Here is a 16156-nt window from a genome sequence, read left to right as displayed (position 1 = left end):
CAGCCCACTTATGGTCAGTAGAAAGAAGACATTTCAAAGCTTATCTTTGTGCACTGTCAAATCAGCTGTCCAGCCTAGGGGGTCCTAAAACAGAATGCCTGTTTCCAGGGGTTGCAAAAAAGAAGCTTTGGGAAAGCAATAGAGTAGATACCTATTTCCATCACTAAGAAAGAAGATAAATGTCCCTAGCATTCACTGCACAGTGACACTGGCCACTCCTATCTGTTGGGACCATGACACGCGGGGCACACGGCTGTCCTGAGGGCAGATGGGACTTCTGCATGCAGAGGCTCCGAATATCGTCAACATAATCCACCTGACATTATCTAGTATCTGCCAGCTAACCTTCACAACATGGACAAGTGGCTTGAAAGTTTCAAGAACAAGAACTGCTTTGAGATGATACAAATACACAGGCAGATTAAGCATAAAGAATTTGCAGAGGTGACCTTTCTCCTACTGCTACTATGAGCTTTTCTCAGCTATAGTCGAAGGATATGCCTTAATTTCCACAATAATGAGCGGGCAATAAAGAAGAGAAATAACACCCCTCCACACCCCTTACCTATTCCCATCTGTTCAGGATACTCACGTGAATGAGTACAGGATGACTGGAGCAACAGCAGTCATTTTGCAAGCATGAGGTACCAGCACGAGGAGAAAAACAAGCATGCTAAGGATGACAGAAAGGAAAGAAAGAATGAGCATAGGTCCTTGATGACACCACACAGCTACTATTCCATCCTGTGAGAGCCTCCTATCATATAGTTTATTTAATACCTTTATGACTAGCCACAATGAGTCAAGTTTTCTGTCATTTGCACCTAAATGCATACTAACTGATAGAGTTTTATACTGACAAAATGATAGAAAGCAGTGCTTTTTGAAAGAAACAGATAGTTGTAAATATTTGGAAAAAGGCAGATGACTGTGTTTCCTTAATCTGTAATTTGTGGTAAAAATAATGTAAATGCACTATCCGTGTAAAAAAAAAAAAAAATCCTCACAGCTGCAAACTAGAAACTTAAAATCCTCTGATCTGTTTAAAAGTTTTTTCCCCCCAAATTGGCCAAGAATGAAGATAAAAGACACATATTCCTATTAGTTTGGTGGTACAATTGATCGATACAGGAATATGGAAGTTTAATAGCCAGAATTCTGGCTTTGGATAGAAGTTTGAAACCAAATATCATAGGTTTGAAAAACAAATATTATAACTTAAGTAAAGCTCATGATGTATTTTTATCACTTGGAATGATGAATCTTTGTGAAGAATTTTTTATTTTATAATCATGATAGCCATTGAAACCAAGTAGTGAAAATAAACTGAACTTATAAATGGACATTTGAATTGCTGTATTATCAAATATAAACCAAAATTTTCAAAAATAATAAAGCATTTATTGCTCTTACCATAATCCATTATAATAATAATTTTATACTATTGGCATATATTTAATTACTTAAAATAGTCTTTTAAAATGTATCTTATAGGGGAACCTGGGTGGCTCGGTTGGTTAAGCGTCTGACTTCAGAACATGATCTCAGGTCATGATATTAGGTCATGAGCTCAGGGTCCTGGGATCCAGCCCCGTGTTGGACTCCCTGTTCAGCAGGGAGCCTGCTTCTCCCTCTCCCTCTACCCCTTTCCTTACTTGTGCTCTCTCTCTCTCTCACTCTCTCTCTCCAATACATAAATAAAATTTAAAAAAAAATAAAATGTATCTTATATTTGAAATTTTTTTGTAAACGTTTTGTGATCGTGCGTGATTTATAATTGATTTGTATATTGAGGAAACCCTCAAAAAATTTTTACTAGAAAGGATGACATGCCAAATATTGGAAATTACGGTGTTTTGTGTATCAGTGAGATTTATAATTTCTGTACATGACTGGCTCTTCCACCCTTGACCGTCCCTTGGCCTGGCAGAGAGATTCATACGCAAAAAGGCTTCCTTTTCCCATGGGCTCTAGCATGGGCGTTTTCTAGTCTGTATCTTTAAAAGGAATCATTCCTTGACGAGCAGCAGTAGTAGCAAATGCAGCAAGAGTGCTTAGCAAACACTCACATGAGGCCAGAGTGAATCTTGTCTCACCTGTGTGTAGCCAAACGCCCATGTATGAAATCCGAGGACCTGGCTCTGGGGGAGAAAGAGAAAAACGAAAACTTTCACTTTCAAAAACTGATGATTCCCACCTGAGAAGCAGAAGGGCATTTAGTTGAAGGAAGGAATCCATTGAGGATTCCCCATCCCCCCAAACAAAACAACACAACGACAAAAAAGCTGCAAGAAGCCATACAACTGAGAAATGACTCGGATTAACATACTCTTCTAAAAGTTGAAGACTTGAAACTGGAGTCTTGGGTTTACTGACCCGAGGAAAGGCATGAGCAGAGAACGCAGAGGTCTAGATGGCTTTGCAAGTCAGTAGTCTCCAGCGAACCCCCGGCAGTGAGGTCACGGTGCAGAGGCTAGCTGTCACACCCAAACCACGCGTGCAGGCTGGGGAGGACCAGTGCACCGCGGAACGAGTAACACTCCCCTCTCCTCCTTCCGGTGTAAGCTTGCTTCTTGATGGGAGGAGACTCTCGGAGGCCCCGTGAACAAGACTAGAAGTGCTCCTGGCAAACTAGTCCAATTTTCAGTTAACTCAATTATTAAAGAGGAAGCAGGTCATTCTCTTCCTCACATTGACCTTTCTACCAAGAACTTGGTTTAATTTTCTAATTGTTTTAAAATTACTATAATTTTACAAAATGAGCCTGATTTCCTTAGAAAAGCTCCAAGACAGATAAAAGCAAAAAGTCAACTTTAACTTTTTACTGTTTTGTCACTGAGCAGCTAAAAACCTATTTCGATGTATTCTTGTCTATTTTAATCTATTAATATTGAACAGCTGAGTTCAGTGGTCTGCAGGAAACACTAGAAATCAAGCTCCAAGTTCAAGTGTAACTGGAATGTCTGGGTCCTTGGGCAAGCCACTTAACCCCTGGGTCTGTAAAAAGAAAGGGTAACGCTGTCCTCTTCACAGGGCTCGTGAGAGGATTAACCAATTAATAATCATTGAGTTCTTTCAAAGTATAAGGTGCTATGCAAATGCTAAGTAGTGTTATTATTAATGTTTCACTTGAAATTAGAGCTTGCAGGGATCATAATTTTTGATGTAAGAACATGGCAAATATTCTACAATCCTTTATTTCAATATCACTTAAATCATAAAGCATGTAACCGAGTATTTTGATGCTATTATGAAATAAAGCACTTGGTTTCTTATTTAAGGGAGGATTAGCTCATATAAACATGTAGAAAAGAAGAGAAAGAATATATTTTAGGGGTTTATTCAAGTCCAGAAAGCTTTGGAGATGGTAATTCTATCTGTGTAATTTTATTTGGATTGGTCAAATTCTAGGCAAAAACGAAAAAAGAATAATAATAATGTTTTATTAAAAAAAAAAAAAACTCCCTTAAACGTGAAACCTGAAGCCATAAAACTTCGAGAAGAAAACTTAGGGGAAAAGATACCTTGACCTTAGCCCTGACAATGAGTTTTGGGGCTTTGACACCAAAGCGCAAGCAACACAAGCAGAAATCGGGGCATGGGACCACATCAAAGTACACGCTTCTGCCCAGCAAAGGAAACCATCAACGAAATGAAAAGACAGCCTACGGAATGGGAGAAAATATTTGCAAATCATGTATCTTATAAGGGGCTAAGATCTAAAATACACCAGGAACTTATGCAACTCAGTAGCAAATAAGTAAATAAATAATCTAATTTTAAAATGAGCAAAGCACCTGATTAGACACTTTTCCAAAGACATACAAATGCCCAAGGTACACGAAGAGACGCTCGGCATCACCAGTCATGAAAGAAATTAAAAAAAAAAAAAAAAACCACAACAAGGTATCACCTTATACATGTTAGAACAGCTATTATCCGAAAGACAAGAGATCACTCGTGTTGTGAGGAAGTGGGGAAATAGAAATTGGTGCAGCCACCGTGAAAAAGAGTATGGAAGTTTTTCATAAAATTAAAAGTAGAGCTAGCATGTGATCCCGCAACTCCACCTCTGGGTATTTATCCAAAGGAAAAGAAAGCAGTATCGGGGAGAGATACCTGTGTTCTCGGAATCACTGAAGCATTATTTATGATAGCCAACACATGAAAGCAACCCAAGCGTCCCCTGACGGATCAAAGGATAAAGAAAATATGAATATATATACGAACATATGTATATACATAAAATGAATATATATTCAGTTATGAGAAAAGAAGAAGGCCTACCGTTTGCAACAACATGAATGGAACTTGAGGATGGAACTTCGTTATTCTAAGCGAAAAAAAGTCAGACAAGAATATTGAGAGTATTTCTCTAAAAACCCATACTGTTTGTTCTCACTTCTCTGTGGAATTAATAAAAGCGGAACTCTTAGAGACGGAGAGTAGAATGGTGATTGCCAGGAGCTCAGGAAATAGGGAGATGCTGGTCCAAGGGTTCAGACTGTCAGGTGTAAGACGGGTATGTTCCAAGGGTCTAACCCACAGCACGGACCACAGTTAACAATACGGTGCTGTCTACGTGAAAGTCGCTCTCAGAGTAGATCTCAAGCACTCTCACCATGGCAACAACAAGAGCTAAAGGGTAATTATGTGATGTGAAAGATGTGTTGATTAAGTTTATTTTGGTAAACATGTTGCAATATGCGTGTGTAACAAATCACCACATCGTACACCTTAAGCCTACCCAATGCCATATGTCAATTACATCTCCGGAAGGCTGGAAAAAGCTAATGAGAATCGAGAGACTTCCAATACGACAACCATTGCTTTCATTGACTCCTGAATATTCTGAAGTTGTTTTCTATATTATTTACTTATAAATCACACTGTACTTCACAAATATTGGCGAAGTAAATATAAACATATAAAACATAAAAGTATGTTAAACATAAATAAAATAATATACACATAAAATAAACAAATAAAAATAAAACAAACATGTAAGCATAAATAAAATAACGTACATATAAAATAACATTCATATTATTAGAAACATTTAGAATTATATTCAAAATTGAAAATATACAAACATTGGGGAAAAAAGAGACATGTAAGAGGAGAAAAGCTCTGTGTATTATTTCAGGGAAGTATACTTGCAGTAACATTTGTGTGTCAATTTCTATTTTACAAAGTACTTTTCAAAAAATCTCATTTTGTCATACACTATATTCATCTGAGAGCCTCTTAGCAACCAGGGTGGAAGAAATAATTAGTTTATATAGTCTTACCTAAAAAAAGGAAGCTTACAGATTTTCTTGGACCATTTCCTGAAAGAATACATTACTTGGACCTTACATCAATGACTTCGCGGTACATCTAGATTTCATCTTTACTAGTATTTTGTAAAATAAGAGGAATTTTCTTTTTGTGGGCTTTTGCCACATCGTTTTCCTACGTATGCATAGCTTCTACCTCAAAGTCCCAATTCAGTGTTGACAAGCCTTCATGAACATAAGCTAATGTGGTCCAGGCAAACTTAAAAGCGTACCTCAAACTGTCCTCATCGTGTTGAACGCTAATCCCAGAGTTATAGACATGGAATGTGCCTGTGTGCGTGTGTGCGTGTAGCGTGTGCCTGTGTGCGTGTAGCGTGTGCCTGTGTGCGTGTGTGCATGTAGCATGTGCGTGTGTGAGTGTAGCGTGTGCCTGTGTGCGTGTAGCATGTGCCTGTGTGCGTGTGTGCGTGTAGCGTGTGCCTGTGTGTGTGTGTGTGCGTGTGTTTGCATTCCAATCAATTAAACAGGCAGCTTTACAGTTAGGAACATTGAAATTCAGGCACTGAACATGGAAGTAATCACAGCTATTACAAACAATTTAAAACCATAGGAAAACAAGAGTACAGTTTTCACCTGCCTTTAACAGGGACTATGAGATACAGAAGAAAGGAAATAAATGTTTTTGAGAAGTCACCGTGCTTACAGACATTTTCTCACCTAATCCTCTTGACGATGGCCTGATGGACTTCCAGCCGTTTCACAAGGGAGGAAACCAGAATTTGGGGAGGATCAACCACCCCCCGTCCACATGGCCCCTTCTCTGCAGGCTGGCTCGCCCCATGGGGCTGCACACACACTAGACCTCTTTTTCACTTTTGTTAAAATAAAACCACAGTCATTAGATGCAAAGATCAATATTGTCTCAAGTATAGATCTCAATCCACGGCGTTATCCTTTTCAAACAAAACTCTCGGTTCCCCTTCTGATGTAGCCTTCCACGACTGGAACCTGCTCCTTTCTGCTCACAGGAAAACAATTCGGATACTCTTTTACGGCTTGGGTCGTTGCCGTCATAGAAGAGCAAACAGTCTTAACTCCAATTACATTTAGTACATCAGAAAACAGAATATGCTTGATTTTGTCCTTTAGACATAACCTAATGACAGACCAATATTGAAAGTAAGCGATTGCCTGAAGTCCATTTCAATTCACAGCATCCAATATGTCTAGTATAAAATAATAAAGTGTTCCTAGAAATATTAGAAGAAACACCATTATTTAATTACCATAAGGCCTTCCGGGACAGAAATAAAACGTGATTTACGTGGATGAGCAGGGGTGGGTTAAGGACTGAAAAGGCATTATACAGATGAAACATGAAATGCTAGGAGAAAAGAGAGGAAATTGTGGATAAGCCAGCAAAATGATAGATAAAATGCTAAAACAAATAAAATAATAAAAAGGGAGAAAAAAACCTACAGTGGTATTTGGTATTATTGAGGCGGAAGAAAAGTGCTAACGCATCGGGGGCCAACAACACTTCAGCCATTAAATAAAGTAATTTTTTTCCCAAAGCCAACAGGTAAAGAAATCATGGAATAAACTTCCTAATTTTTATTTCTCATAAGATGGCATATGCCTTTTCGTGAATTGAATCAGTTAAGCGAGTGTCTCAGTTGTAAAAGGCAGTGGGTCTGGGAACACCTTTTGACCTACGTGGCTCGAAACAAAATTACGGGCATGTAACCAAAATGTGTTCAGTGAGAGACTGGCTGAGGAGAAAAAACTAGATAAGAAACATACGTAAAACCATTGGTAATCAAGTAATCGAAAGCTGCAAGGAAAACCACGTCGTTAGGAAACACCAGTTGTGTTACTATACAGTTTTGAGATTTACTCCTCAGAAATAGGAACACCAGTAGCTGGAGATGCAAGACCAATTGGGAAAGTACAGAACGTATTTCAAGAGATGATGCAATTCAGCATGTAAATCGAATTTAGTAAATTCACTTAGAAAGTTCTTCAACACGCCGTGAGATAATGTGTGCTGTGGTTCAGATCACCACCTCGCTCTCTGAAAATGGCGCTTTCTCTCCCTGTGACGGCCTGAGCCTCAGCTCTGTGCTTTTAAGGAATTCTTAGATTCATTGCAAAGGTTAGACTTCGGACAAGCTCGTACCTTTGTCATTTCCCTTGGCCCCCCCAAAATTAAGGCTTATTTCATTTGAATTAATATAAACAATGTAAGTTAAATAAAATTTAAATAATTTTAAGTATATATAAAGGACTCTCATAAATATTGAATAATAATCTTTAAAATCTATAGAGAAAAGGGACCGCTTACCCATCAGGAATGCTGCTATCTTGAGACCTGAGAGTGGGGTTTGCTTCTCGGTCCCATTCCATGACAGCTGGGGGCAGGCAGGGGTCTGGCTCTGCGTTGTCTCCACTCCAGGACCTGGCTGACCACAGTACCTGGGAGGAACACTGCTGGACACAGTAGACCCTACCCTGGAATCCAATCGTCTGCACATAAGCAACCCAGGCTGAGCACGGGTGGCAGAAATGGGATGTGACCAGGAGCCTGGCACGCAGGGACCAGAATCTACCACTGGTGAAACAGCTCAGTGCGAGTTCCCCGGCATGGCGGCCAAGCTCTGCAGACGCTGCCTCCAGCTTTCCGGAACCTCGGCACCGACATCTCCCGGAATCCCCAGTTTCTCCATCTTCCCTCCATGAACTCAAGCCAAAGGGCTCTCCCATTGCCCACCTGCACGGTCCTTTCCTGCAGACCCTTTAGGCTCTGCCAGACTGATCTGTGCGTTCAGCTGTGGTCTTGTTCCACACGCACCCACTAAGGGGGCAACTCTCTTACCCAGTGACGTCTAGTCGTGTGCATTTATTTGGGTTTTATTTCTCCAGATGTAGGCTTTTTTGTATAGTCTTTGATTCTAGCAAAGGGTCTCGCTCCTTAAGAGTTATTGATCAGAAAGAAATTGAAAAACAAACTAAGCCACATCAATGAAAATAAGAGATCACCCCCAAACAGAACCCAGCATGTATGAGAATTTTATATTTGACAAAAACGTCAGTGCAAACCAAGGATAAAAAGAGATATAATTTGTTAAATGATTAGCAAGTTGAGGGAAAAGTGCAGTAATAGCTCCCCCTCATAGACACCAGAATAGATTCTGAGTGGTTCAAATTAACTGAGAAAAGAAAACCCAAAATAGAGAAGAAAAAACATACAAAAATAACTAAATGATCTTTGGTTAGAAAATAAATTTATGAAAGAAATCACAAAGTATTACTAAATTTGATTACAGAAAATAATATAGACTATAGAATATGGAAAAGGAATATTCCACAAATGTCATAAATAAAATTTAATTTTGCCTTCTCAGGCAGATAACAGGTGGGAAACTTATTTTATAAATATATTATGTATTTTTATAAACATATTCATATATTTATATACTTATATTTTATATATTTATATACATACTTACATTTTATAACCATAAAATACTTACGTTTTATATAAATACTTATAAATACATAAGACACAAATGATGTTGGTCATGACAAAAATGCAAAAATAACTTAAACGTCCATAAATAAGCATTAGTTACATAAACCTTAACCATTGATGCAATGGAATATACTTATGATATGTTAATTGAGATTAAAAAGCTCATGTTAAAAAATGAAATGGAGAAAAGACTCAAAGAAATGGAATATTTTACCAAGCTCCTATTATAGAAGCTTTTTTTTGATATATTTATATTTTTGTATATTTCCAGTTTTTCCTCAAAGTGCAATTTTATAACTAAGAAAATGTGTTTTAATTTTTTTAAAAGTCAAAATAAATATTGGTTGAGGTCGAAAGAGAATTATTAAAAACTTTTAACGTTGAATCTTAAGATTCCAGTGCACACCCAAATATCAGCACGGTCTTTTTGACCATCAACTTTTAATTTTTGCAAGAGGAATATTTTACCTTTTTTTCTGTCTCGTTCCTTAATTGGTATGATATTAATGTGCCAATTCATAGAGATCTAGCTAAAAACAAACCAACGCACGTTGTTTCATTGCACATTCTGCGATGAGAGGGAAAATTTGCCTTGACAAGCTTGCAAAATTTTCTTGGAATAAGGAAATTGTTTTGGGTGACTCATCTACCCCAGTGTGCTGGTTTGTTGTGGGTAATTCCTCCATACGCCATTTGAATGAAAGAGCGGCTTATGACATCAACTCCCTAAATGACACTCCTGCATACAAACTGGTAGAAAGGAAATAAAAGCAACACTTCTCAGTCCAGATCCGGAGAGATGAGCAATTCTGGCAAATCCAATCCTTCGAGGAGCTCGCCTGTGATTGAAATGAGTGCCACCCACGTGCTCACCAAATCCAGCCACAGCTGAGATTGTTCATATGTTCTTTAAGGTCTCGGTGAGGTAAGGCAGAAGGCACAGCCCAGTCATTGTCTGAATCGACTAAAATAGCAACAAATACCATTTTCTTCAGGTCGTGGTTCTGGAATTAGGGACAAAATTATATAGCAGATGTTATTAAGGAAGTTGATCTCTTGCAAATGCATCACTTAATCTGTAAAGATGGATAACTCCATTTGTATTGAATTATGAGGTATATTGTAAAAACAAAACAAAACAAAACAAAAAAACAGTCATGGAGTCTGAGGACCTCACTTATGGTCCTAGCCTTGTGATTGGCCAAAAGACTTTGGGCAAGTCACCAAAGCTCTTTCCTTTCCTCATCTGCGAAATGGGTAGAGAAACAAATACTTCCAAATGTGGTTTTTTTCAAGCTCAAACTCAGAAAGGAAAAGAACAAGAAAACCTTTTTGTACACCGAGGAAAGCTCCTTGTACACTGTGAAGTGTTTTACCAAGAAAGTGTTGTTAGGCCAAGTATTAAACACCAAGCTTTGCGGCCTGCCAGGCACAGTGCACTGGGGATGCGAAGTGATGGCTTCGGAGTCCCGGCGATGCCTTGATTCATTTCAGAACTACAGTTAAGAAGACCGATCGCATCATCCAGAGCCGTCCAACACAAACAAGTTTTTACATCATCTTGCCAGTCGTAAAGACAGCTGCCACCTGCAGGACCGGCCCCTGACCTTCTGCCCTCTGGAGGTCCAGCTGGTATTGGAAAGAGATCTGTAATGCACATTTCCTAATGATTCTGTGGCCATCTCAGGCCTGACCCAGAGAATCTCATCTGAAATTAGCAAGCATCTAATTGCTTTTTAATTTAAAGCAATTAGAAAGAAGGGCGCCACCAAACACCATTTGTGAGGAACATATCACAATGAGAATGACTGAAGGAGCACAGGTTGGGCGTCTGTGAATTGCAAATGCACTTCTGTGCATAACTAGCCCTAAAATGCCTGAAAATCAATGAGTTGGAAAGGAAAGTTATTATAGCTGCCCACAGTAGTGTGTGGGCATAATTGTAATGGTTTCATTTTAAAATATGAATCCTTTGAGTTTTCTGTTTAGGAACTTATCATGTAACTTCGTCACAACCCTTACAATTGTACAGAAACTCAGAATACGAGAAGATCCACTGGGTCTTGCAACTGAGAGGGGATGCTGTGTAAAGAAAGCCAGAAATGATGCTGTGTTTCTCCTCCCTGCCTCCTCCCTGCCCAGCCCCTTTCGTCCTCCCCCCCATTCCTTCCTTCCTTCTCCCTACTTCCCTTTTTCCTCCCTGTACCCCTTCCTCTCCTCGTCCTCACATTCAGTAAATACTTACAACTTACACACTATGCTTGTGGGGATATAAAAATAAAGCACAACTATCATATTTCTAAATATAACACAAAACCATAAGAAAGGAGAAGCACCAAATTTATTATGTGTTTTTCAGAAGCTTTCAGAAACCCTTTCTATGATATATATCAAGGAAAATATACGACAGGGTAGGGAATAGTGGAATTTGGGGCTTTTCCTAAACTGGCAGAGAGTGGCTTCATTCAGGGCCAACATATATTTAAATTCTACAATTTGAAAAACATCTGTTCCCTAGATAATAGCAAACAAAATCAAACACTGATGGCTGGGTTCAGGAGTTGGTGTACGAGACACGGGAGTCGCCGTGTGTGGAAGACAGCATCACATACAAGCTGTCAGTTGTAGGGGAGAACTTGTTCTAAATACGCTTGCACACTGAAGGACCAGGATTCGAACTGGATTCCTTTTCTCATCAGTGAAGAGCTGTCTACCAGTTCCAAACACTGTGCTGCACCCTCCGGGAGGTACAAGATGAGTAAGAGACGGTCCCCGACTTCAAGAGGCTTATAGTCTGGCAAGGGAGAGAGAGAAAGGGACGGTATCATCTCATACTAGAAAATGACAGAATGACAAGAAATGCAAAGAAGTACAAGCGAGCGCTGGTTAGGGTACAGAAACACAATCCTGGGGAAGGATCAAAATCGCTTACTGGCTTCTGGGACGAAGTTGGGGAGATAAATGCGGATTTTTAAAGGGTGGGGGAAGAAACAAGAGAACAATGGGTTTAAGGAAGAGCATAGCGGAGATGGGCAGTGACAGACCCCCAACATCTGTTCCAGCACGGGGCACTGGAGTGAAGACAAGGACGGGGACAGGAGAGAGCTGTGTGGGATCAACGCCCCCCCCGCCCCAGGGTTAAGACGGAGGGTGTAAGTGAAGAATAACCTGCAGAAGGAAGCAAGGCCCGCCCTACGAGCTGCAGCTGGCCGGCCCCGACACCTGACGGCCAGTGCGGGTGTCCTCTAACGGCACACGTCAAGAGCCCTTCTCCCTGGATGCCTGGGGTGCGCAGCTCTGGTCATGGTGTGCAGCACGCTGAGGTCATTCCTGGAAGGTCAAAGTGACCTTGGGGACACAGCAAAATCCCGTTGTGAAATGCATCACCACGCCCCTCCTTACAACACGCACGTTCCCTACTGTCTTCCTTGTCTCTTAACACTCCCGGTGTGACACCATTTCATGACATTTCTAGATTTATAGCTCGTGGGCAGCCCTTCACTGAGAACAATGGATTGCCAAAGCCTTTCTTGTTCTTATTTTGGCCAGGTTCCTCTTCTGGCGGATGGTGAAACTGTGCCCCCAACCAGCCTGTCTCCTCAGCGCGGGCATCCCTCAGTCAACGATTTGCCATGTGGTCCCTATCTTCTGGAAACGTGCACGTTGCACGTTCATTTTAACAGTGAACAATGAAGAAATTACAATTGTTTCCATTCATGCGTCGTTTAATGAGGATTGCGTGATAATGGCAGCAGTTGCATAGAAATCTAAAACTTTGCAGTTCCAAGGAACGCTCCTACACATGGATAATTATATCCTGATTCAGAGGCTTCGCAGAAGAATAAAACAATATATACATCATTTTATTTTGTTTTGTTTTTTCTTTCTGCATCATAGAGGACTCAGGGAGAAAGGGGGAAAATAATATGCTGGCGAGGTATGAAAAACGAACGGATTGTGATGGTAATAGACGATTACATCATGCATTACCATAGCAACTAAACTTATAAAATAACAATTATGTTAGCAGAACTTATTTGAAATAGCTTTCTTGATAGTTGATATACAACCCCAGTGAAAAGATGAGACAGATAAATAGAAAGATTTGTTCTTTCAATTGAGGTTTGATTCACTATTTGTCTCTGTTCTTGATTTTTCCCCATTATACTCTGAACTTCTTTAGAGGAAAGAAATATCCTTTTGTCTCTTTGATGGAATAAAAGCAATGCTTAAACCTTTCTCTCCACCTTTTTCTGTTTGGGAAAAGCTCTACCATTATTTACTTTACTCAAAAGGGAGCGGAGCACACGTTCGGCAGGTGCAACATAAGTAACAATAAGAAAATACCACGGGGAAGTATTTCCCCAGAACAAAAATATAAAATGAAAATAAAGCGTCAGGGAAACCAGCTACAAAGTTCACTTCCATTGTGAAGGCATAAAATGGAAGAAGTTTGAATCTATTCCTTGTGTGAGTTAGGTTTCATCTGTGTTCAAATCCACATTATGAAAGAAATAGAAAGAAACATAACATTTATCTTGTAGAATTGGAATATTTTATGCAAATCTACCTTGCAAGTACCTTTCTACAAAATCCTTTTAATTTTTGAAATGAAATTTGCTGGTCTACACAATTAAAATATTCCTGATAATTTAGTGACCCAATAGACCTGCTTTACAGCCAACGTTTTTTTTTTCTTTCTTTTTCTTTTTCTTTCTTTCTTTCTTTCTTTCTTTCTTTCTTTCTTTCTTTCCTTCTTTTTCCTCCCTTTCTTCTTTATTTCAAGAAATGTGGAAAACATTAGCTAAAATTGTGTTGGTCTGTACAATTTTATTCCATTAAAGACAGGTTTTATGATACATTTAGCCCTTTAAATGACACTAATAGTCTCTGGAGACACGTGGGGTTTTCCTCTAGTGCAACAATTAGGTCCATTTCAATGCTATTTGGATAAGTTGAAACAATTCAGTTACTGTATGTCTGCTCCTAGGTATGTACTGTAAGCCCAGAGGACTGCACTGAAGTTACCTAAACAATAAAGTTTTAGCCAGCTTTAGACATGTACCAAATGATTTGCTTTTTCCATATTTCACTCTCTTATTTTGCTCTCATTTCGTAGAGAGGGGAATAGTAATGAGACCTTCTGAGGTGTGTGCTGGTCAGAGGGGCAGCTCCGTAATGAGCATTATTAATCACAATTGGGTTCTTTCCTTCTCCCTCTCTGGAGTTTGAAATGTGTTTCCCACTAGAACCAGGAAAGTTTATTTGACTTCCTCATTTTGTTTTGTTAATCAAGCAAGTTAGAATAAATACATGTGCCTAATTAGACACACGCATTCTGCTTTTCAGGTGAAAACATAGTCTGGTAGTTAAAAATCTGTTCAGAATATGTATTCGTATGTTGCTCCACTGAGTTCAATGTATAATCAAATTATTACTGACTGAAAAATAAGGAAGTCAGAGAATGTAATTTAGTGAATTCCAGATCTACACATTTGGCTTAGCTCATACTTTTCAGCTTAATCACCGGGAGAAAAGAAGTCTGGGAAGGGCTCCACTTCAGCGAAGGTCCCCGGGTAATACCCTTCACCTCTGTCAGACATCTGATCTGCTAAAATTACCTTATTAGAAAAATTGCTGGCAAAGTTTTTTTTGGTTTTTTTTTTTTTTTTTTTTTTTTTTTTAAACAGGGGCACATGTTCTTTTTTCATTCTATGGGAAAAGAAATAGGGATTCTTAATAAGGCTGGAAAAATGATTTCAAGATTTTGGAGACTTGAAGCCATTATTGATGCATTATTGATGCATTATTGATCTCTAAACCCCTAAGAAGCTTCAGGAAGCAACAAAAGAAAACAACCGCAAAACCAACCAACCAACCAACCAAAATGCAACATTTGATGGAAGGCTGGTCTTCATTGCTAATCAGATTTAGATCACGATAAACATATTTTCACACATACTCCCTTTTTCACTGTTTCTTCTTGAGTTCATTGATATAATAATGCTGACAACATAACAGAGAATCTTGTCACTGGTCCTTGTGCGATCAAGGATAAATAGAAAACATGAATGTTTTGTTTTTTTTTTTAATTTTGGATAATCAACATACAGTGGTATGTTAGTTTCAGGCATACCATATGATTCAACAGTTGTATGCATTTCTCAGTGCTCATGATGACAAGTGTGCTCTTAATCCCCTTCATCTATTTCACCCATCCCCCCACCCACCTCCCCTCTGGCATCCACCAGTTTGTTCTCTGTATTTAAGACTGATTTTTTGTTTGTCTCTTTTTTCCTTTATTCTTTTGTTTTGTTTCTTTACTTTTTCTTCATTGTTTTCCCCCAGAGAGTTAAGAGGGCCAAAATGCCGGGCGCCTGGGTGGCTCAGTCATTAAGCATCTGCCTTTGGCTCAGGGCGTGATCTTGGCGTTCTGGGTTTGAGCCCCACATCAGGCTCCTCCAAGCCTGCTTCTTCCTCTTCCACTCCCCCTGCTTGTGTTCCCTCTCTTGCTGGCTGTCTCTGTCAAATAAATAAATAAAATCTTAAAAAAAAAAAAGTGCCAAAATGAATAAATCTCTCTCCAGCCCATAGCGATTCTCACTCTTCCAAGTTTAGATTCTTCCTACACCCAATTCTCTTCCAGCCATTGAGCACGTAATAGCTCACAGCACCCAAAACTCATGTCTTCTGTAGTAAGGCAGCTCTCTGCCATGATTTCATCGTGTGCATCTCTATGTCCTGTCTCCCCAGGAAGATGACACCATCCTTAAGTGGTGTGGCCATGCTCGGGTTGACCCCTGTTGATGCCTAAGGAACCTACCATAGTGTTCAAAACCTTTGTGGGCCAGCATCAGGCCCTCGTGGGATTTGTGGGTTAACAGTCATATTAAAGTCATCCTCTGCCATTGAGTATATATTCATGAAAAGAAAAAGAAAAAAAGCACTAGAGAAACCAAAGTAGTAAAAGTCTCACCATGGAGGCATGGGAAAGGAAGTGATTTTTGCAAATCCAAAGAGAAATGGTGTAAAAAGGGATTTGTTTTCTTTTTAATATCCTTTTTTGTTGTCATAGTAATAAATGAGGATTTTCTTCAGTATTTGGAAGAAGCAAGTTGAAGATATAAAATGCATCTTTGTGATAAAAATTAAAAGATGTATATAGTTAGTGTTGAATAAACAGTCATTTCTTCAGCAAGTTTTCTGGTTCAAAACTACATAAAACACCATTTTTTGTTTGTTTTAAATGAGAGTTGTAAAGATAAATGAAAATGCCTTAAAGGAACTTTAAAGTAGTCAGAGCAGGCAATAGATTTTTAAATGCAATGCATTTTTAAGTAATTAA

This window comes from Ursus americanus, chromosome 19, assembly GCF_024610735.1.
Source record: "Ursus americanus isolate L20-20 chromosome 19, mUrsAme1.1.p, whole genome shotgun sequence".
Taxonomy (NCBI): Eukaryota; Metazoa; Chordata; class Mammalia; order Carnivora; family Ursidae; genus Ursus; species Ursus americanus.
This window is presented reverse-complemented; position numbering follows the sequence as displayed.